Source organism: Triticum urartu, chromosome 3A (assembly GCF_056163025.1).
Source record: "Triticum urartu cultivar PI428250 chromosome 3A, HENAU_Tu73, whole genome shotgun sequence".
NCBI classification, from domain to species: Eukaryota; Viridiplantae; Streptophyta; class Magnoliopsida; order Poales; family Poaceae; genus Triticum; species Triticum urartu.
Window position 1 is genome coordinate 419,393,708 of NC_141875.1, and position 21,255 is coordinate 419,414,962.

Consider the following 21,255-nt stretch of genomic DNA (forward strand, 5'->3'; position numbering starts at 1 on the left):
CGGAGAAGACTCCTCGTCACCGAGTGAGGAGGGGATGAGCGTGAGGGAGCGACTAATCTCCCAAATCCGTCGGTCTTGCACTGCGGTGAGCCTTGGCCGGTGACGAGGTAGTTGGGGAGGCCGCCGTCAAGCTCGTCGCTGGGTAGGGGAGACGAGGGGAGGGAGGGAAGGGAGGGCGTCGCCGGCCATAGTAGCGCGTGATCCGTCAATCCAGCGCAGCGCCGGCCGGTCAGGAGGGAAGGGACGGCGTCGCCGGCCATCCAGCATAGCACCGGCCGATCGGGAGGGTGGCCGCCATGGGGGAAGGCTGGAGGGGGCTGCACCGACGGTGGATGCTGGGATGCTGCGAACGCTGATCTAGCGCCAGACAACTCGGGGGGTTGGTGATGCGGGACAAAACTGTGGAAGATGGAGGTTCCTGGATCCATTGACCACCGGGGCGCACTGGCGAGGGGAACCAGGAGGAGGGAGGCGGCGGGGCGGCGCGAGCCCGGTCCAACGGCGGGTCGGGGCGATGAGGCGTGGGGCGTGATGGGGCGGGGATCCGGCGGCGCGGGGTTGGAAGGGGTAGAAGGTCGGGGTGGTGGAGCCATGGCGCGGCGGGGCTTGCCGGGGTGGGCGCGGTGGAGGAAGGTGGGGGTGAGGCGGGGGAAAGATGGAAGAAGGTGAGGTGGTGCTCTGGCGGCGGCACCGGTAGAAGGTGGAGAGAGGTGGGGGCTTGGATCGGGGGAAGAGGGAGGTGGGTGTCGTGCGGGGCTGGGGGTGGGCTTTGTTGCAGTTTGGCTAGTGGTAGTGGGGTGGTTCGGTTCGCGCGGTAGTGGGGAAAGAGGTGTGTGCAGAATAAGAAACTGATGTGTAGAATAAGGGAGTGTTGTTAGAATAGACCCACCTCCCTCTTCCCCCGATCCAAACCCCCACCTCCCTCCACCTTCTACCGGTGCCACCGCCGCCCGAGCACCACCTCACCTTCTTCCACCTTTCCCCTGCCTCGCCCCCACCTTCATCCACCGCGCCCATATATATATATATAATGCGTTCCTACTACCGGGTGTATGTGACGCCCCCGATTTGACCGTACACTAATCATACACGCAAACATGTACGATTAAGATCAGGGACTCACGGGAAGATATCACAACAGAACTCTACAAATAAAATAAGTCATACAAGCATCATATTACAAGCCAGGGGCCTCGAGGGCTCGAATACAAGAGCTCGATCATAGACAAGTCAGCGGAAGCAACAATATCTGAGTACAGACATAAGTTAAACAAGTTTGCCTTAAGAAGGCTAGCACAAACTGGGATACAGATCAAAAGAGGCGCAGGCCTCCTGCCTGGGATCCTCCTAACTACTCCTGGTCGTCGTCAGCGGGCATCACGTAGTAGTAGGCACCTCCGGTGTAGTAGGAGTCGTCGTCGACGGTGGCGTCTGGCTCCTGGGCTCCAGCATCTGGTTGCGACAACCAGGTAGAAGGGATAGAGGGAAAAGAAGGAGAAAGCAACCGTGAGTACTCATCCAAAGTACTCGCAAGCAAGGAGCTACACTACATACGTATGCATTGGTATCAACTGGAATAAGGCTATTATATGTGGACTGGACTGCAGAATGCCGGAATAAGAGAGGGATAGCTAGTCCTTTCGAAGACTACGCTTCTGGTAGCCTCCGCCTTGTAGCATGTAGAAGAGAGTAGAGTGAAGTCCTCCAAGTAGCATCGCATAGCATAATCCTAACCGATGATCCTCCCCTCGTCGCCCTGTGAGAGAGCGATCACCGGTTGTATCTGGCACTTGGAAGGGTGTGTTTTATTGAGTATCCGGTTCTAGTTGTCATAAGGTCAAGGTACAACTCCAAGTCGTCCTGTTACCGAAGATCACGGCTATTCGAATAGATTAACTTCCCTGCAGGGGTGCACCACATACCCCAACACGCTTGATCCCATTTGGCCGGACACACTTTCCTGGGTCATGCCCGGCCTCGGAAGATCAACACGTCGCAGCCCCACCTAGGCACAACAGAGAGGTCAGCACGCTGGTCTAAACCTAAGCGCACAGGGGTCTGGGCCCATCGCCCTTAGCACACCTGCACGTTGCGAACGCGGCCGGAAGCAGAACTAGCCCCCTTAATACAAGAGCAGGCTTACGTTCCAATCCGGCGCGCGCCACTCAGTCGCTGACGTCACGAAGGCTTCGGCTGATACCACGACGCCGGGATACCCATAACTACTCCCGCGTAGATGGTTAGTGCGTATAGACCAAATGGCCAGACTCAGATCAAATACCCAGATCTCGTTAAGCGTGTTAAGTATCCGCGAACGCCGACCAGGGCCAGGCCCACCTCTCTCCTAGGTGGTCTGAACCTGCCCTGTCGCTCCGCCACAAGGTAATAGTCGGGGGCCGTCGGGAACCCAGGCCCACCTCTACCGGGATGGAGCCACCTGCCCCTTCAGCCCCCATCTCCGAACAGTATCACAGGTAAGGTAACTGTGTAAAGTATATTGTATATGCCCGTGATCACCTCCCGAAGTGATCACGGCCCAGTAGTATAGCATGGCAGACGGACAAGAGTGTAGGGCCACTGATGGAACACTAGCATCCTATACTAGGCAGTAGGATAGCAGGTAATGGTAACAACAGTAGTAGCAAGGACAGGCTATGCATCAGAATAGGATTAACGGAAAGCAGTAACATGCTACACTACTCTAATGCAAGCAGTATAGAGAAGAGTAGGCGATATCTGGTGATCAAAGGGGGGGCTTGCCTGGTTGCTCTGGCAAGAGAGAGGGGTCGTCAACACCGTAGTCGTACTGGGTAGTAGCGGCGTCGGTCTCGGTGTCTAGCGAGAGAAGAGCGGGAAGAAACAATAAATATAATGCAAGCATATGCATAGTGATGCATGACATGACAAGTAACGGCGTTAGAGGTGCCCTAACGCGGTAGTAGGTGATACCGGTGAAGGGGGTGACATCCGGGAAAGTATCCCCGGTGTTTCGCGTTTTCAGGCAGAGGAGCCGGGGGGGAAGTTGCGTGTTCGCTATGCTAGGGATGTGTGGCCGATAAACGGGCTGCGTATTCAAATTCGTCTCGTCGTTCTGAGCAACTTTCATGTACAAAGTTTTTCCATCTGAGCTACGGTTTATTTTATATTAATTTTAAAAGATTTAATCATTTTTAGATTTATCAGAAATTAATTTAATTCGAAAACGTTTATTGCGTCATCATGACGTCAGCGGTCAGTGTTGACCGTTGACCGGTCAAACAAGGCAGTGGGGCCCACTTTCATTCACTGTTTACCTAATCAAATAATTAAGGCTAACTAACAGTGTTAATTAGATTAACTAGCAGGATTAACTAAGTTAATTAATTATCTTAACTAATTAATTATTATTTTTACTATTATTTTTATTCTTTTTTTTAAGTTCCAAGGGGTGGGGCCCCTTTGTCATAGGCCCCAGGGGGCCTAGCGGGGCGGACACTAGCGGGCAGTGGCGTGAGCGCCCGAACGGGCACGAGCCCGAGAGGGCGCTGGGCACGCACGACGCACACCGGCGCCGGCGGCCAGAGCCACTGGCAGGGCGCGGCGGAGCGGCAGCCAGCGAGGGGGGGGGGGTTCGGGAGGAGCGCCGGGCGGGTGCACGCAACCGAGGATGGCCGGGGCACGAGCGGGCGGGACGGTCGGCCGTGGTGGCCGGAGATGGGGCGCGGGTGCGCTGGCACGAGGGTGCCAGAAGTGCGGCGAGCGCGATGAGCGCTGCAGCAGCAGCGGGTTGCGGCGAGCTATAGGGGGAACCGCGCCGCATGGCTGTGGCAGTGGTGGCTGGGCACGGCGACGGCAACAGGGAGCAGCGGCAGGGGTCGGCGGTGAGCGGGCAGATGGGTTCGGGACTCGCCGTCCGACGATGGTTGGCGCGCTGAAGTGGGCGTTCAAGCGCTGGCGCTTGTGCGCATCCAACAGGGCAAGCGATAGCAGTGGGGGGCTGGCCAGAGCATGAGGGGGAGCAGAGCTCTAGTGCGGTCGTTGATGGGGGAGAGGGAGGAGATAAGGCCGGAGCCTCACCGCGGGCCGTAGGGTCAAGGCAACGGTTGTCGAGGCGGGGGATGGGGACAATCACGCGATGGGGAGGAGATCCGACGAGGAAGCATCCCGGCGACGTGGTGGTCGCGACGACGGTGCTGCTGCAGGCGCGGCGCTCGGGGCCGGCCATTGCAAGGAGGAGGCGAGGTAGGCCAGATCCTCAACGGGGCCTCGAGGATTCGTCCATCTCCGGTGGCGAGGCGACGGCACGAGGACGGCAGGAGGACCTGCGGGGCGGAGGCGGCGGTCCGGGGCGATGGGGTCGTGCTGGGATCGGGTCCTCCTCGATCCAGATCGAGGGGGAGGAAGAAGCGAACGTGGGGGGCGAGTGGGGCGAGGGGAGTGGGGAGTGGGGCGACGGGGGGTTAGGGTTTGGGGTACGAGGGGATAAGGTGTGGCCGGCTGGGCCGTTTCGGTAGGGTCGGCCGGATGGGTGGGATGGGCCAAGGCCCATGGGGAGCCGGGGGGGTTTCCTATCTTTTGTTTTGTTTTTACTTTTATTTAATTTTTTTCTTTTCTGTTTACTTTTAGTTTCCTTTTAATTTTGTTTTAGCAAAATACCAAAATGGCACCTAAATTAGTGTTGTAATTTAAGCCTCTGCAATAACAAGTTTGACTACTAAATAAAATAGTTTAGTATTTCAAAATAATAAAAAGGCATTTAAGTAAACATTTAAATCAATGTTTTATTAATTTTTGAACATGCAAACACATTATAAAAATGTGGTTTCTCCTCCAATATTTATTATGGATTATTTGCCACCTCTAGAACATTTTAGTTTTAATGTTTGAAAACTTTATCGGTTGACTTTAATTTAAAGTTGAATTTGGATTGGTTCTGAACTAACATGAGATTAGCAATAGAAATCGAGGCGACGTGGCATCATTAACAGAGGGTTACTGTAGCTTAAATATCTAGGCGTCACAGTGTAGCTACACCAATTTCTCATATACTACCATGTGGTAGTATATACTCTACTTTATTATTTTTAGTATATTCATATACTATATCTAAGATATTCTAAAGTGAATTATATTAAAAAATTGTAAGTGAACTCATAGTTTTATTGTATTTATGAAATACGTACATATTTGTACGTAGAATGAAGTATGCATAAAATATGCTACATACTACCAAAAAGTAGTATATATACTACATAAACATTCTTATATACTACATACTACGCGTACATACTCTTCGATATGATGGATACTATCTAGAACGTACGAAACAAAAGTGGGAATAGCTACACCCGGTAGTAGGAAAAATTTGTCCTATATATAATATATACTATATAGGCAAAATGCATCCTACTACCGGGTGTAGCTACACCCATTTCTCATATACTACTATGTGGTAGTATATATACTAATTTATTATTTTTAGTATGTTCATGTACTATATCTAAGATACTCCTAAACGAGTTATGTGAAAAAATTGCATGTAAGCCCATGTTTTTATCATATTTGTGAAAATATGTACATATTTGTACGTAAAAAGAAATATGCTAAAGATATACTACATACTAAAAAAAACAGCATATATACTACCTAAATATTCTTACATACTACATACTACGCATACATACACTGCGGTATGATAGATACTACCTAAAACGTACAAAATAAAAATAGGTGTAACTACACCCGGTAATAGGAAAAAATTATCCATACTATATATACGTAGGAGATGGCTTGGACGGTCGCGCCTATAAGGAGCCGCGGAGATGTTCCTGGATCTAGAAAACAGAAAACAAAGCAACCCGACCAGCCCATTATCACGTCCCGAACGGACGCATAATCTATCCCCGACCTTCCTGGTCGGCTCAAACCTCGATTCCCATCTCCCGAACCCCACCGCCGCCGACGGCCTCCTGCGACAAACCCACCACCGCCGCCGACGGCCTCCTGCGACAAACCCACCACCGCCGCCGGCATCCTCCCACAGACTCGCCGCCTCCGGCGGCATCCTCCCACAGGCACGCCACACCCACCGACCTTCTCCTGCAGACACGCCACCGCAAGCCTCCTCCCGCAACCCCGCCAGCGGCCCCCTCCCAAATCCGGCTCGACTACCCACCGCAGACCGCACTTGTTCCATCCCGCGGCCACCCCCGGATCCTCACAATGCCGCTGGCCTACCGCGCCATTCCTGCGTGACGCCGCCGCCTCCTGGATCTCGAAGCTCCGTGACTCGGCCATTCCTACCATCTCTGCCTTCCTCCAGCTAGCTAGCCTCGCCGGCGCCGGCTGCAGCCCCGGCTCCCCACCACAGGAGCTCGCCAACAGACGCCGCGTTCCCCCACCGCCGCCAGCCGCCGGTGTGGTACCTCATCCCCGGTTCCTCCATTCTAGCCATGTGCGACCGTTCAACGAACTAGCCTGATGCCGTCCAACTCCTCTTTGGCGCAGCATTGGGAACGACAGCGTCCAAGCCATCTCCTCTGTTCAAGTTTGTTTGAATCCGAAACCGCCCTGGCAACCTCCATCACGGTGGCCTCATGCTCCATCCCTATGCCACGCTCGCAGTCCAATGTCTCCAGCTGCAGCCGTTCGTCACTGCCATGCAAGGTGAGCTGGATCCAAACACCCTGCTCATCCCCATCGCGGCCATGGCTCTCGTACAAGCTGCCGCTGTAGCTCAACCCACATGCGCTTGGGTTGATGTGTACGGACACCATGCCGACAGGTTGTCAGATCCCAGTAGGGATCGAACAGGGCAATTGCCAGAATCACTATGAATTACTCTCAGATAAAACTCCCGATAGTGGAGACCCGTCTATGATTGGGGATTTCTACTGTAGCTAGGAGGAACTAGGGTTTACAAGATTTGTTTTTACAAGGATGATATCCTCCCTTCGCGCAGGCAGGCGCTATAAGGAGCTAGGCACAACTGGAAAGCGAGGTAAGAAGGACATGGTAAAAAACAGGGGCGACAATGTAGCTGACAGAGTACAGTAATGTTCTGACGCCCTGTATCCACCGTCCATCCGCAGCGAGTTCGTCTTGTTCGTTGGATCCTCTTGACTGTGGCCCAACCGGTATTGCTACAGTAACTGAATATAAGCGTAGCTGCAGAATACCGAGCTAGGAGCTGACAATGCTTCCCCCCTGAAGAGCATACTTGTCCTCAAGTATGTTTGACTGGAAACCAGCTTCTGATGGTGCTCGCAAAGAAGTCGGGGAAGACCTGTTTCATGAAATTGGTGTCCTCCCAGGTAGCTTCCTCCGGTTTAAGATTTTGCCATTTGACGAGCCATTGGGTAACAAGAACGCCATTTCTGGGCAGAGAGTGTGTCTCCAGTACAGCGAGTGGTTCAGTTCTGATCTTGCCATCTGGGCCAACGAGTGGTTCAGCTCTGATCTTGCCATCTGGGCCAACGAGAGGTAGATCTGCACTTGGAACAGCATGTGTTCCCAGGTGCTTCTTTAGTTGGCTGGCGTGGAAAACTGGGTGAATTCCCACATTGTGAGGCAATTGTAGTTTGTATGCCACATGACCAATCTTCTGCAAAATTCTATAAGGGCCGTAGTATTTGGTGGTGGGCTTGATTGCTTGCTTAAGACCGGAAGCTGCCATCCTGTATGGTTGCATTCTCAGGTACACCATGTCGCCTACCTCAAACTGCCTCTCCAATCTTTTTTATTGGCATATTTCTTCATTCTTCCTTATGCTTGTGCAAGATTTTCCTTGAGTTTGGATAGCATGTCTTGCTTCTCAGCCAGGAAGTTTCTTGCATCAGTATCTTCTGGTCCAGACACTGCCACTTCACTGATCATGGGGGGAGGGTAACTGTAGAGAGCTTGGAATGGTGTGAATTTTGTGGCTGTGTGGTAGGTGGTGTTATACCACCACTCAGCTAGTGGTAGCAAGGCACACCACTTCTTCGGTTCTTGGAACACCATGCATCTGAAGTAGTTTTCCAGGCATTGGTTAACTCGTTCTGTTTGGCCATCACTTTGAGGATGGTAGGCAGTGCTTAGCCTCAGCTTTACTTTCATTGCTTTGAAGATCTCTTGCCACATGTTGCTGGTAAATATCCCGTCCCTGTCTGTGACAATGCTAATGGGTGGGCCATGTAGTTTGAAGACATTGTCAAGAAAAGCTTGTGCCACTGTACGGACTGTGTAGGGGTGGGGGAGAGGGATGAAGTGGGCATATTTGGTAAATCTATCGACTACCACCAATATGACCTCTTTTCCATTTGATTTGGGCAAACCTTCAATGAAATCCATTGTCAAATGTGTCCAGGCCATTTCTAGTAAGGGAAGGGGATCCAGGAGACCAGGGTATTGACAATGTTCAGCCTTGGCCCGTTGACGGACAGCGCATTCAGAAATGAACTTTTCCACATCCTTCTTCATGCCAGGCTAGTAGAAGAGTCTTTTAATCCATTGGTAATTGGCGACAATTCCTGAGTGCCCTCCCACAGCCGAGGCATGGAGGGATTCAATTAATTGGTGTTTCAAGTCAAGTTCATTTCCAATATATATCCTCCCTTTGTACCTCAAAATCCCTGCTTGTAAGGTGTAGTGTTTTTCTGCTTGAGGGTGGAGGAGGAGTTTCTGTAGGAGTTCTTGGTAGTGTGGGTCCTGAATGTAGCTTGCTTCCACGGACTCAATCCAGGTGGGGGTAATGAAGTGGTGGCCATGAGAACATCCGGTTTTCTGCCCAAAGCATCGGCAGCTCTGTTGTCCTTGCCCTGTTTGTACTCTATCTTGTAGTTGAATTCCAATAACTTGAGCAAGAGTTTGTGTTGGATACCTTCAGATACTCTTTGATTGGTGATGAACTTCAGGCTTTTCTGATCTGTTCTTATTAATAGCTCATTTCCCACAAGGTAATGTCTCCACTTTTTTAGTGCCTCTAAGATTGCAAGGGCTTCCTTTTCATAGGTTGAGAGGGCTGCAGACTTAGGGCCAATAGCTTTGCTGTGATAAGCAAGAGGCCTCCCTTGTTGCATCAGGACAGCTCCAAGTCCCGTGCCACTAGCATCTATTTCTAGGGTGAAGGGAATGCTGAAGTTGGGGAGGGCTAGAACAGGGGCAGTTGTCAGACTGATCTTTAATTTATTAAAAGCTGCAGTTTGCTCTTCAATCCAGTGAAAGGCTTCTTTCTTGAGCATGCCATGAAGAGGTCTGCAAATAATGCCATAAGATTGGACAAACCTCCTATAATAACCGGTAAACCCCAGGAAACTTCTTAATTGAGTAATGTTTTGTGGCATGGGCCAGTTGGCAACCGCTTCTATTTTCTGAGGATCGGTGGCAAGTCCTTTTCCAGAGATTATATGGCCCAAATATTCCACTTCTGGGGCAGCAAAAATGCACTTGTTGAGCTTGGCATAGAGTTTTTGCTCCCTGAGTGTTTGGAGGACAGTGTGTAAGTGTTCCAAGTGTTCACCCAAGCTTTTCCTGAAAATCAATATGTCATCGAAGAAGACTAAAATGAACTTCCTGAGATATTTGGCAAAAACTTTGTTCATAAGAGCTTGGAAGGTGGCTGGGGCATTTGTAAGGCCAAAATGCATTACTAGGTATTCAAAGTGACCAAAGTAGGTAACGAATGCCGTTTTATGTACATCTTCAGCCTTCATTCTCACTTGGTGGTAGCCAGCCCTCAGGTCCAATTTAGTGAAGTATTCTGCTCCTTGCAGCTCATCGAACAAATCCTCAATAACAGGGATGGGGAATTTGTTTTTGATTGTTTGAGCATTTATTTTTCTATAGTCGATGCAGAGCCTCCAAGAGCCATCTTTCTTCTTAACCAAGATTGTAGGAGCTGCATAGGGGCTCTCACTTTGTTTGATGACAGAGGCGTCTAGTAGCTCTTTTATTTGTTTTTCCATCTCAACTTTCTGTTGGTGGGGTACTCTATAGGGTCTCACCCTAGGTGGATCAGTGCCCGCTTTCAATGGTATAGCATGGTCACATTCCCTGATAGGTGGCATGCCTTTGGGTTCTTCAAAAACATCCCGGTACTTGTGCAATAAATCTTCTATTTCTTGAAATGTTGGCTTGTTTCCGACTTTACGGAAGAAGTGGGAAATAAGCAGTAGCCAGATGCTCCTGTAGCAGATAACTTTTGCATTCTGTTGACAGAGATGAGAGGTATTTGTTCTTTTCTGTAGTTGTCCTTCAGAGTCACCTTTATGTTGTTCTTCAAGATGACTTGCATTTTCCTTTTTACAAAGTCCATTGTGATTGGACTATGTTTTGCAAGCCAGTCACAACCCAGTATGATGTCATACCCTTTAAGTGGTAAGACCTTGAAGGAGTTGTTAAAGGTGTGACCTTGTATGGTGTATGAGGTATCAGCCACATGAGATCCTGATTTCAGAATTCCTCCACTAGCTACCTGGACTATTTCTAGGGGGTTGTTGATGGTCTGGCAACTAGTTTTCACTGTAAAGTTCATGTCTATGAATGTGTGCGAACTGCCAGAGTCTACTAGAGCTATACCACACTTGCCACCAATATTGATCTTGAGAGAAAAAGTGGAGGCAGCAGGTTTCTTTCCCAGAGCATGTAATGAGATTTGCATGCATTGTTCCCCTTCAGTGGGGGAGGTAGCAGGGTGTGCAGCATCTTCAGGAGTTTCACTACTCTGGAGTGCCTCATCAGGTGAAGTGTGAAGGAAATATGCCCTAGAGGCAATAATAAAATTATTATTTATTTCCTTATATCATGATAAATGTTTAATATTCATGCTAGAATTGTATTAACCGGAAACGTAATACTTGTGTGAATACATAGACAAATAAAGTGTCACTAGTATGCCTCTACTTGACTAGCTCGTTCATCGAAGATGGTTATGTTTCCTAACCATAGACATGAGTTGTCATTTGATTAACGGGATCACATCATTAGGAGAATGATGTGATTGACATGACCCATTCCATTAGCTTAGCACCCGATCGTTTAGTATGTTGCTATTGCTTTCTTCATGACTTATACATGTTTCTATGACTATGAGATTATGCAACTCCCGTTTACCGGAGGAACACTTTGTGTGCTACCAAACATCACAACGTAACTGGGTGATTATAAAGGTGCTCTACAGGTGTCTCCAAAGGTACATGTTGGGTTGGCGTATTTCGAGATTAGGATTTGTCGCTCCGATTGTCAGAGAGGTATCTCTGGGCCCTCTCGGTAATGCACATCACTTAAGCCTTGCAAGCAATACAACTAATAAGTTAGTTACAAGATGATGTATTACGGAACGAGTAAAGAGACTTGCCGGTAATGAGATTGGACTAGGTATTGAGATACCGACGATCGAATCTCGGGCAAGTAACATACCGATGACAAAGGGAACAACGTATATTGTTATGCGGTCTAACCGATAAAGATCTTCGTAGAATATGTAGGAGACAATATGAGCATCCAGGTTCCGCTATTGGTTGTTGACCGGAGACGTGTCTCGGTCATGTCTACATTGTTCTCGAACCCGTAGGGTCCACACGCTTAACGTTACGATGACAGTTTCATTATGAGTTTATATATTTTGATGTACTGAAAGTTGTTCGGAGTCCCGGATGTGATCACGGACTTGACGAGGAGTCTCGAAATGGTCAAGACATAAAGATCGATATATTGGACGACTATATTTGGACACCGGAAAGGTTCCGGGTGAGATTGGGACAATACCGGATCACCGGGAGGTTATCGGAACCCCCCGGGAGGTATATGGGCCTTAGTGGAAAGGAGGGGAAAGGAGCAAGGGAGGGGGCGCCCTCCCCCCCAGCCCAATCCGAATTGGGAGGGGGGCCACCCCCCCTTTCCTTCCTCCCTCCTTCCTCTTCCTTCCCTCTCCTACTCCTAATAGGAAAAAGGGGAGTCCTATTCCCGGTGGGAGTTGGACTCCCCCCTTTGGGCGCGCCACCCTCCTTGGCCGGCCCTCTCCTCCACTCCTTTATATACGGGGGCAGGGGGGAACCCCAAAGACACAACAATTGATCATTGATCTCTTAGCCGTGTGCGGTGCCCCCCTCCACCATAATCCTCGATAATATTGTAGCGGTGCTTAGGCGAAGCCCTGCGACGGTAGAACATCAAGATCGTCACCACGCCGTCGTGCTGACGGAACTCATCCTCGACACTTTGCTGGATCGGAGTCCGGGGATCGTCATCGAGCTGAACGTGTGCTAGAACTCGGAGGTGCCGTAGTTTCGGTGCTTGATCGGTCGGGCCGTGAAGACGTACGACTACATCAACCGCGTTGTGCTAACGCTTCCGCTTCCGGTCTATGAGGGTACGTAGACAACACTCTCCCCTCTCGTTACTATGCAGCACCATGATCTTGCGTGTGCGTAGGAAAATTTTGAAATTACTACGTTCCCCATCAGTGGCATTCGAGCCAGGTTTTATGCGTTGATGTTATATGCACGAGTAGAACACAAGTGAGTTGTGGGCGATATAAGTCATACTGCTTACCAGCATGTCATACTTTGGTTCGGCGGTATTGTTGGATGAAGCGGCCCGGACCGACATTGCGCGTACGCTTACGCGAGACTGGTTCTACCGACGTGCTTTGCACACAGGTGGCTGGCGGGTCTCAGTTTCTCCAACTTTAGTTGAACCGAGTGTGGCTACGCCCGGTCCTTGCGAAGGTTAAAACAGCACCAACTTGACAAACTGTCATTGTGGTTTTGATGCGTAGGTAAGAACGGTTCTTGCTAAGCCCGTAGCAGCCACGTAAAACTTGCAACAACAAAGTAGAGGACGTCTAACTTGTTTTTGCAGGGCATGTTGTGATGTGATATGGTCAAGACATGATGCTAAATTTTATTGTATGAGATGATCATGTTTTGTAACCGAGTTATCGGCAACTGGCAGGAGCCATATGGTTGTCGCTTTATTGTATGCAATGCAATTGCGCTATAATGCTTTACTTTATCACTAAACGGTAGCGATAGTCGTGGAAGCATAAGATTGGCGAGACGACAACGACGCTACGATGGAGATCAAGGTGTCGCGCCGGTGACGATGGTGATCATGACGATGCTTCGGAGATGGAGATCACAAGCACAAGATGATGATGGCCATATCATATCACTTATATTGATTGCATGTGATGTTTATCTTTTAGGCATCTTATCTTGCTTTGATTGACGGTAGCATTATAAGATGATCTCTCACTAAATTTCAAGATAAAAGTGTTCTCCCTGAGTATGCACCGTTGCCAAAGTTCGTCATGCCGAGACACCACGTGATGATCGGGTGTGATAAGCTCTACGTCCATCTACAACGGGTGCAAGCCAGTTTTGCACACGCAGAATACTCAGGTTAAACTTGACGAGCCTAGCATATGCAGATATGGCCTCGGAACACTGAGACCGAAAGGTCGAGCGTGAATCATATAGTAGATATGATCAACATAGTGATGTTCACCATTGAAAACTACTCCATTTCACGTGATGATCGGTTATGGTTTAGTTGATTTGGATCACGTGATCACTTAGAAGATTAGAGGGATGTCTTTCTAAGTGGGAGTTCTTAAGTAATATGATTAATTGAACTTAAATTTATCATGAACTTAGTACCTGATAGTATCTTGCTTGTTTATGTTTGATTGTAGATAGATGGCCCGTGCTGTTGTTCCGTTGAATTTTAATGCGTTCCTTGAGAAAGCAAAGTTGAAAGATGATGGTAGCAATTATACGGACTGGGTTCGTAACTTGAGGATTATCCTCATTGCTGCACAGAAAAATTTCGTCCTGGAAGCACCGCTGGGTGCCAGGCCTGCTGCTGATGCAACTGACGATGTTAAGAACGTCTGACAGAGCAAAGCTGATGACTACTCGATAGTTCAATGTGCCATGCTTTACGGCTTAGAACCGGGTCTTCAACGACGTTTTGAACGTCATGGAGCATATGAGATGTTCCAGGAGTTGAAGCTAATATTTCAAGCAAATGCCCAGATTGAGAGATATGAAGTCTCCAATAAGTTCTATAGCTGCAAGATGGAGGAGAACAGTTCTGTCAGTGAGCATATACTCAAAATGTCTGGATATAATAACCACTTGATTCAACTAGGAGTTAATCTTTTGGATGATTGCGTCATTGACAGAATTCTCCAATCACTTCCACCTAGCTACAAGAGCTTTGTGATGAACTATAATATGCAAGGGATGAATAAGAAAATTCCCGAGCTCTTCGCAATGCTAAAATCTGCGGAGGTAGAAATCAAGAAGGAGCATCAAGTGTTGATGGTCAACAAGACCACTAGTTTCAAGAAAAAGGGCAAGGGGAAGAAGAAGGGGAACTTCAAGATGAACAGCAAGCAAGTTGCTGCTCAGGAGAAGAAACCCAAGTCTGGACCTAAGCCTGAAACTGAGTGCTTCTACTGCAAGCAGACTGGTCACTGGAAGCGGAACTGCCCCAAGTATTTGGCGGATAAGAAGGATGGCAAGGTGAACAAAGGTATATGTGATATACATGTTATTGATGTGTACCTCACTAGAGCTCGTAGTAGCACCTGGGTATTTGATACTGGTTCTGTTGCTAATATTTGCAACTCGAAACAGGGACTACGGATTAAGCGAACACTGGCGAAGGACGAGGTGACGATGCGCGTGGGAAATGGTTTCAAAGTCGATGTGATTGCGGTTGGCACGCTACCTCTACATCTACCATCGGGATTAGTATTAGACCTAAATAATTATTATTTGGTGCCAGCGTTAAGCATGAACATTATATCTGGATCTTGTTTGATGCGAGACGGTTATTCATTTAAATCAGAGAATAATGGTTGTTCTATTTATATGAGTAATATCTTTTATGGTCATGCACCCTTGAAGAGTGGTCTATTTTTGATGAATCTCGATAGTAGTGATACACATATTCATAATGTTGAAGCCAAAAGATGCAGAGTTGATAATGATAGTGCAACTTATTTGTGGCACTGCCGTTTAGGTCATATCGGTGTAAAGCGCATGAAGAAACTCCATACTGATGGACTTTTGGAACCACTTGATTATGAATCACTTGGTACTTGCGAACCGTGCCTCATGGGCAAGATGACTAAAATGCCGTTCTCTGGTACTATGGAGAGAGCAACAGATTTGTTGGAAATCATACATACAGATGTATGTGGTCCAATGAATGTTGAAGCTCGTGGCGGATATCGTTATTTTCTCACCTTCACAGATGATTTAAGCAGATATGGGTATATCTACTTAATGAAACATAAGTCTGAAACATTTGAAAAGTTCAAAGAATTTCAGAGTGAAGTTGAAAATCATCGTAACAAGAAAATAAAGTTTCTATGATCTGATTGTGGAGGAGAATATTTGAGTTACGAGTTTGGTTTACATTTGAAACAATGCGGAATAGTTTCGCAACTCACGCCACCCAGAACACCACGGCGTAATGGTGTGTCCGAACGGCGTAATCATACTTTACTTGATATGGTACGATCTATGATGTCTCTTACAGATTTACCGCTATCGTTTTGGGGTTATGCTTTAGAGACGGCCGCATTCACATTAAATAGGGCACCATCAAAATCCGTTGAGACGACACCTTATGAACTATGGTTTGGCAAGAAACCAAAGTTGTCGTTTCTGAAAGTTTGGGCTGCGATGCTTATGTGAAAAAGCTTCGCCCTGATAAGCTCGAACCCAAATCGGAGAAATGTGTCTTCATAGGATACCCGAAGGAGACTGTTGGGTACACCTTCTATCACAGATCCGAAGGCAAGACATTTGTTGCTAAGAATGGATCCTTTCTAGAGAAGGAGTTTCTCTCGAAAGAAGTGAGTGGGAGGAAAGTAGAACTTGATGAGGTAACTGTACCTGCTCCCTTATTGGAAAGTAGTACATCACAGAAACCGGTTTCTGTGACACCTACACCAATTAGTGAGGAAGCTAATGATGATGATCATGAAACTTCAGAACAAGTTACTACTGAACCTCGTAGATCAACCAGAGTAAGATCCGCACCAGAGTGGTACGGTAATCCTGTTCTGGAAGTCATGCTACTGGATCATGATGAACCTACGAACTATGAAGAAGCAATGGTAAGCCCAGATTCCGCAAAATGGCTTGAAGCCATGAAATCTGAGATGGGATCCATGTATGAGAACAAAGTGTGGACTTTGGTTGACTTGCCCAATGATCGGCAAGCAACTGAAAATAAATGGATCTTCAAGAAGAAGACTGACACTGACGGTAATGTTACTGTCTACAAAGCTCGACTTGTCGCAAAAAGGTTTTCGACAAGTTCAAGGGATTGACTACGATGAGACCTTCTCACCCGTAGCGATGCTTAAGTCTATCCGAATCATGTTAGCAATTGCCGCATTTTATGATTATGAAATTTGGCAGATGGATGTCAAAACTGCATTCCTGAATGGATTTCTGGAAGAAGAGTTGTATATGATGCAACCAGAAGGTTTTGTCGATCCAAAGGGAGCTAACAAAGTGTGCAAGCTCCAGCGATCCATTTATGGACTGGTGCAAGCCTCTCGGAGTTGGAATAAACGTTTTGATAGTGTGATCAAAGCATTTGGAGTTATACAGACTTTTGGAGAAGCCTGTATTTACAAGAAAGTGAGTGGGAGCTCTGTAGCATTTCTGATATTATATGTGGATGACATATTACTAATTGGAAATGATGTAGAATTTCTGGATAGCATAAAGGGATACTTGAATAAGAGTTTTTCAATGAAAGACCTCGGTGAAGCTGCTTACATATTAGGCACTAAAATCTATAGAGATAGATCAAGACGCTTAATTGGACTTTCACAAACCACATACCTTGACAAAGTTTTGAAAAAGTTCAAAATGGATCAAGCAAAGAAAGGGTTCTTGCCTGTGTTACAAGGTGTGAAGTTGAGTAAGACTCAATGCCCGACCACTGCAGAAGATAGAGAGAATATGAAAGATGTTTCCTATGCTTCAGCCATAGGCTCTATCATGTATGCAATGCTGTGTACCAGACCTGATGTGTGCCTTGCTATAAGTCTAGCAGGGAGGTACCAAAGTAATCCAGGAATGGATCACTGGACAGCGATCAAGAACATCCTGAAATACCTGAAAAGGACTAAGGATATGTTTTTCATATATGGAGGTGACAAAGAGCTCATCGTAAAAGGTTACGTTGATGCAAGCTTTGACACTGATCCGGACGATTCTAAATCGCAAACCAGATACGTATTTACATTAAATGGTGGAGCTGTCAGTTGGTGCAGTTCTAAACAAAGCGTCGTGGCGGGATCTACATGTGAAGCGGAGTACATAGCTGCTTCGGAAGCAACAAACGAAGGAGTTTGGATGAAGGAGTTCATATCCGATCTAGGTGTCATACCTAGTGCATCGGGTCCAATGAAAATCTTTTGTGACAATACTGATGCAATTGCCTTGGCAAAGGAATCCAGATTTCACAAGAGAACCAAGCATATCAAGAGACGCTTCAATTCCATCCGGGATCTAGTCCAGGTGGGAGACATAGAGATTTGCAAGATACATATGGATCTGAATGTAGCAGACCCATTGGCTAAGCCTCTTCCACGAGCAAAACATGATCAGCACCAAGACTCCATGGGTGTTAGAATCATTACTGTGTAATCTAGATTATTGACTCTAGTGCAAGTGGGAGACTGAAGGAAATATGCCATAGAGGCAATAATAAAGTTATTATTTATTTCCTTTTATCATGATAAATGTTTATTATTCATGCTAGAATTGTATTAACCGGAAACATAATACTTGTGTGAATACATAGACAAACAAAGTGTCACTAGTATGCCTCTACTTGACTAGCTCGTTCATCGAAGATGGTTATGTTTCCTAACCATAGACATGAGTTGTCATTTGATTAACGGGATCACATCATTAGGAGAATGATGTGATTGACATGACCCATTCCATTAGCTTAGCACCCGATCGTTTAGTATGTTGCTATTGCTTTCTTCATGACTTATACATGTTCCTATGACTATGAGATTATGCAACTCCCGTTTACCGGAGGAACACTTTGTGTGCTACCAAACATCACAACGTAACTGGGTGATTATAAAGGTGCTCTACAGGTGTCTCCAAAGGTACATGTTGGGTTGACGTATTTCGAGATTAGGATTTGTCGCTCCGATTGTCGGAGAGGTATCTCTGGGCCCTCTCGGTAATGCACATCACTTAAGCCTTGCAAGCAATACAACTAATAAGTTAGTTACAAGATGATGTATTACGGAACGAGTAAAGAGACTTGCCGGTAACGAGATTGAACTAGGTATTGAGATACCGACGATCGAATCTCGGGCAAGTAACATACCGATGACAAAGGGAACAACGTATGTTGTTATGCGGTCTGACCGATAAAGATCTTCGTAGAATATGTAGGAGCCAATATGAGCATCCAGGTTCTGCTATTGGTTATTGACCGGAGACGTGTCTCGGTCATGTCTACATTGTTCTCGAACCCGTAGGGTCCGCACGCTTAACGTTACGATGACAGTTTCATTATGAGTTTATATATTTTGATGTACCGAAGGTTGTTCGGAGTCCCGGATGTGATCACGGACTTGACGAGGAGTCTCGAAATGGTCGAGACATATAGATCGATATATTGGACGACTATATTTGGACACCGGAAAGGTTTCGGGTGAGATTGGGACAATACCTGATCACCGGGAGGTTATCGGACCCCCCCGGGAGGTATGTGGGCCTTATTGGGCCTTAGTGGAAAGGAGGGGAAAGGAGCAAGGGAGGGGGCGCGCCCCCCAAGCCCAATCCAAATTGGGAGGCCCCCCTTTCCTTCCTCCCTCCTTCCTCTTCCTTCCCTCTCCTACTCCTAATAGGAAAAAGGGGAGTCCTACTCCCGGTGGGAGTCGGACTCCCTCCTTGGGCGCGCCACCCTCCTTGGCCGGCCCCCTCCTCCACTCCTTTATATACGGGGGCAGGGGGGCACCCCAGAGACACAACAATTGATCATTGATCTCTTAGCCGTGTGCGGTGCCCCCTCCACCATAATCCTCGATAATATTGTAGCGGTGCTTAGGCGAAGCCCTGCGACGGTAGAACATCAAGATCGTCACCACGCCGTCGTGCTGACGGAACTCATCCCCGACACTTTGCTGGATCGGAGTCCGGGGATCGTCATCGAGCTGAACGTGTGCTAGAACTCGCAGGTGCCGTAGTTTCGGTGCTTGATCGGTCGGGCCGTGAAGACGTACGACTACATCAACCGCGTTATGCTAATGCTTCCGCTTCTGGTCTACGAGGGTACGTAGACAACACTCTCCCCTCTCGTTACTATGCATCACCATGATCTTGCGTGTGCGTAGGAAAATTTTGAAATTACTACGTTCCCCATCAAAGTGTCAGTGCTCTCTTCGGTTGCCATTAAATTGAGAGTCTTGTACTATGCACATTTGTGCCCAAAAACCCATTTCCCCCCATAGTACCTGCATGTGCCAGGTTCTCTGTAATTTGGTTCAGGTCTGCTGTTGTTTCTTATCTCTCCCTCTTTCCTTGAACTTGTTTTTGGTTGTTTGAATTTGCTGTGAAATGGGGTAGGCGAGGTGCTTTTCTGATAACCAATATTTGGAGTGTACTTCCTTTGTTGAGTTTGGGCTTGTACCCCCAGTTCCATGTCCCTGGCATTGTCCACAGCGTCATAGAGAGTTGCTGGTTTGAAAGGTTTCAGATAGTGTTTTATTTCAGGTCGTAACCCATTGATGTAACACTTGACGTAGTAGCCTTCAGGTGCTCCTGGGTTTTCCTTTTTGTAAGCAGACATTTTCTCTTCAAATTGATCAGTATACTCAGCCACTGATCCAGTACCTTGCCTAACTGAGTTGAAATTTTCCACTACCTCATAAGAACTGTCCCCAGAGAACCTTTTAACCACAGCCGAACAAAATTGCTCCCAAGTTAATTGCTCTTGTAAAATTCTAGAATTTCTTAGCCAGGTGTCTGCTCTGCCTGTTAGATACATTTGGGCATAGTCCCACTTTGCCTCTTCAGGTACATACACCATAGAGAAAGATTTCTCAGTCATCCGTAGCCATTCCATTGGGTTTGTTCCATCAAACCTAGGAAATTATAGTTTTGGAGCTTTGGCTATGGATCTATAAAACTGGGTATCCATGTCTCGGCCTCTGTAATTATCTGGGTATCTATTTTGTCTGGGTGTCTGTAGGTGCTGCTGCTGTCCTGGGGGACCAGGCCCTTGTCCCTGATGTAGGCCTGGTAAGTAGTGATGTTGTTGTGGTGGTGCTGGAAGGTAGTAAGGCTGCTGTTGTTGCGATGGTGGGGGCTGAAACTGTCGTGGTGGTACTTGTGGCTGATTTGTGTAGTACTCCTGCTGAACATATTCAGGTGGGTAGTACTATTGGTGAACTTGATGTTGGGGAGCCTGGTGATAAGGAGGTGGTTGATGGGGTGGTAGCTGGTCATGGGCATTGTCCTGATTGTCTTGATACTGCACCTGCATGGTGTAGTTGTCCTGGGGGTAGTATACATAAGCCTGCTGATCCAAGTACTGGTATTGTTGCTCAGGTGCCCAGCCAAAATTTTGTGCTTGTTCTTGCCCTCGGCGCCGCCAAACGAGTGTTCCTCTGTTCAACAAAGGTGATGTATTCGCTTGGGTACGGAGGGCCTGTTCAGGCTGTTGCGGCTGTTGTTCTGGAGGGAGTTGCTGCTGTTGTTGTGGAAGGGGTTGTTGTTGTTGTCCTGAAGCCATCGCCAGTGCGGCTGAGACACCCAGCTGTGGTGCTGTGGAGAGCTTTTCGTCCATTCTCAGCATTAGTTCCTCGAGGCGCGGGAGCTGCTGCTTGACCTTGGTCACCTCTGTGCGTACACCTTCCATCTCGATTTGAAGGCCGTCGACCTTGCCGTCTAGCTGCTCCATGTCGAGCTTAATTTCAGCGACTTCGGCCGCGTCTGCCTTGTCGTCGCCCTTCGATTTCGCCATGGATCGAGATCAGGCTCCAGAATTTTACCACAAGGACTAGCCTTGGAACCCTTGCCAGATCAGGAATCCCTTCCGCCACCAGCTCTCCACGCCACCGATAGCACACGGGCCGACCTTGGTCACGGGATTTTACTACCGGGAGAGGATCTCGCCGGCAACCGCACCTTGCTATCGACATGTGCTCGAACTGGTCTACCGCCGCCGTGCACCTCCTTGCCTCACGTCGCCGCCGCACCGCCAAGGACCGATGACATCTGATACCAA

At 47.8% G+C, this 21,255-nt stretch overlaps 1 pseudogene; it reads right to left on the reverse strand.

Annotated features, from left to right (window-relative positions):
* Window positions 1-19,335: 19,335 nt before the first annotated feature.
* On the reverse strand, window positions 19,336-20,166 carry LOC147979918 (uncharacterized; annotated as a pseudogene).
* Between the last annotated feature and the right edge of the window lie 1,089 nt (window positions 20,167-21,255).